Genomic DNA, 3,203 nt, shown 5'->3' on the forward strand with positions numbered 1-3,203 from the left:
GGGGGAGAGCGGTCGTTCACGGCGACGGTTTCAACAGCTAAGTTTGCCACAACAAAATATTCATTATCCCACACTGACAAGTTCGAATGATTACTTACAGGATCGGCCAGCGGAACATCAGGAGGATGGTACACCGAGAACCAGGCTTGGAAAATCCCAATCGGCTTGGAGAATGTGCTCCTACTACTTCCACCGCTGGAGCCTCAATCTGGGTGACCGATGGCGGTGAGGACGATGATGGGATGGGCTGTTTACGGGACACAAAAGGGAAACCCCATCAGGCGAGTGACGATACCGGGTGGTGAGATAGTATCCACCACCAAACACACAAGCAGCGGGAAAGGCAGCGTCGACGTACCAGGACCAGGGCATCCTGCAGCAGCATGGCGGTCTATGAGCAGCTGCTATGACGGCCGAATGCCAGCGGTAGCAGCCAATCTTACGAGATTCGAGATTCATTGTAATTTTATTTCACATTTTTCATTAGCATTTTGTGAGGGTTTATGCGAGATACAACGTGTTAGTTTTTCAGCGCAGTTTAAGTTGATGCCTAGGCAGTTGTATAGTTTTGTATATGAGGGGGTTTGTAATGGTATCATTTTATATAAATCTAATTTTATCTAATCTACTCTAAATCTAAATCTTAAAACTAATATCTAATTCAAATCTATTTTTAATGTAGGGAAATTCATGTTAATCAAAGAGGTTTCTAATCATATCAAAATGCGATGCTTGGCTAGTGGTTCGAATATTTATCGTATTGTGATAAGCTATTTCATCTAGGCTTAGCGTATTTCCTTTGTTATATAATTCAATTGATCGAATGCCGTAGGGTTCGTTGAGTACCATCCTTAAAATTTTGTTGAGACTTGCTTGTAGACGCTTACGATGGGAATTTGCGCAGTCATTCCAAATAGTAATTGCGTATGTTATGGCAGGTAATATTATGTTTTTATAGATCGCTAGTTTGTTAATCAGGGAAAGTTTAGATCTTCTATTAATGAGTGGGTATAATTTTTTGGTAAATATTATACATTTAGTTATAAGGTTGTTTATATGATCTCGAAAGAGTAGTTTTTGGTCGAATATTATTCCTAGATATTTAATTGTGTTAGACCATTCGATGGTAGTGTTGCCTATTTTAATATTGTTACCTGTCGGTCTAAGAAGTGCTGTTTTCATTCTATAGGGAAATATTATTGCTTGTGTTTTGTCTTCATTAAGTTTCAGTTTCCACTCCTGGATGTATTTGGTTATAATATTAACACATTTCTGGGCCCTGTTTTTGAGTTCGTTTACAGTTCTTCCCTTAACTGCTATGGCCGTATCGTCGGCGAAGAGAAATAGTTCACAATAATGAGGAAGAGGTGGTATGTCTGATAGGTATATCATGAAGAGTGTGGGGGCCAGAATACTTCCTTGTGGAACTCCAGCCGGAATGATGGTGTTTCCAGAGAACTGTTTACCTAACGAGACTCGAAAGGATCTCTGGCAAAGATAACTCCGAATCACTTTAATGATGAAGGTTGGAATTCCCTTGTTGATCATTTTTGAGAGCAGCCCATCATGCCACACGTTGTAAAAAGCTTTTTCAAAGTCTAGCATAATGACAGCTGTGGACCTTGCATGTTGTTTGTTGTGTTCGATAGTGTTGCGCAATCGAACTAGTTGGTGTATAGTCGAGTGACCCGGTCGAAAACCGAACTGTTCGGGAGGAAGGATACGCAGTTCATCAATTATCTCTCTCAATCGCCAATGAATGAGTTTCTCGAAAAGTTTGCCTAAAGCCGCTAGCAAACTGATGGGTCTGTAGCTCGCTGGTTTTGTCGGGTCTTTCCCCGGTTTTAGAATAGGAATGACTTTGGCGCATTTCCAACATTCTGGGAAATAGCCAAGCTCCATGCACCTCGAAAATAAATTTGCCAATAGTTCTAAAGCACGTGTGTTTAGCTTTTTGAGGAGTAGGTTGAAGATGGAATCAAAGCCTGGTGCCTTCATATTTGACAATGTTCTCAGCGTAGCTTTAACCTCGTTAACCGTTATTCTGGTATATGATGGGATATTTATCGTTGGTTCATCAAGACTACGAACAGTAGAAAGAACAGAAACTTCACGGTGACTGTTAATGTTATTTCCAATTTCATGAGCACTAACGAATTGTTTAGCAAGTGTGTCGGTTTTTCCTGTAGCCTCTATCAGCGTTTGACCATTGACGGTAAGCGGTGGAATCGGTTTTGGTTTTTTTGCACAAACTTTGGCTATTTTACAGAAAGCATTAGAATATGGTTTAAGCTTTTCTAAATGGTTTGCAAAGTTACGGTTGCGAATCTCATCAACTTTGAAGGAAATTAATCTACTTAGAAATGACGCTTGCTGCTTAAAAATGATATTTCCGGTTCGCTGATGTTGCCGTCTCAACATATTTCTCTTACCGATGAGTTGTTTAGTCTCTGTATCGAGTTGGATTATCTTGTTCCTGATTATAACTTCAGGTATACACTCTTTTTCAGCAGTCTTTATGGCCCTTTCTAGAGTTTCGATAGCCTCATCGATGTCGGAAGTTGTTTGTACTTCCGTGCTAGCGATGTGTAGGTCAATAACTTGACCGAATCGAGCCCAGTCAGCTTGATGATAGTTGAAACGCTTTGTTGGTGGATGTATAACTGCGCTGCTATCGATTTCGGTCAGTACCGGAAAGTGATCCGAATTTAAGTCATCAATTGTTATCGGTTTGCTGATAGTGGTATTAGTTATGAAAAAATCAATTATACTGGGGTTTCCTCGGTGTGGGATATGGGTGTAGCTGTCTGGGTATTCAAATGTAAAACTCCCGAGTAGTGATAATTCTGAAAGTATTGCTCCATTTGTGTTGTTTTTGACATTACCCCAAAGTGTGTTTCGAGCGTTCAGATCAGCTCCAATTATCGTACGGGTATTGGTATTAAGCAATGTTAGGAGATCTTTTTTGAACAAAGATGCCGTACCGCTGGAAGGCGAACATTGTTTAGGACAGTAGGCAGATATTAGATTAAATTTTCCAGTTAGCCCTTCAATTTTAATACCTATTGCCTCGATGACGCTGGTATTGAAATGTGGGAGTAAACTATGTTGAATCGATTTCCTGATTGCAATCGCTACTCCACCTCCTCTTGTTTCCCCCGGCCGATCGAGTCTGTGTATGATAAAGTTTCCGATGAAAAGGT

The sequence above is a fragment of the Anopheles arabiensis genome, chromosome 3, assembly GCF_016920715.1.
Source record: "Anopheles arabiensis isolate DONGOLA chromosome 3, AaraD3, whole genome shotgun sequence".
NCBI lineage: Eukaryota > Metazoa > Arthropoda > Insecta > Diptera > Culicidae > Anopheles > Anopheles arabiensis.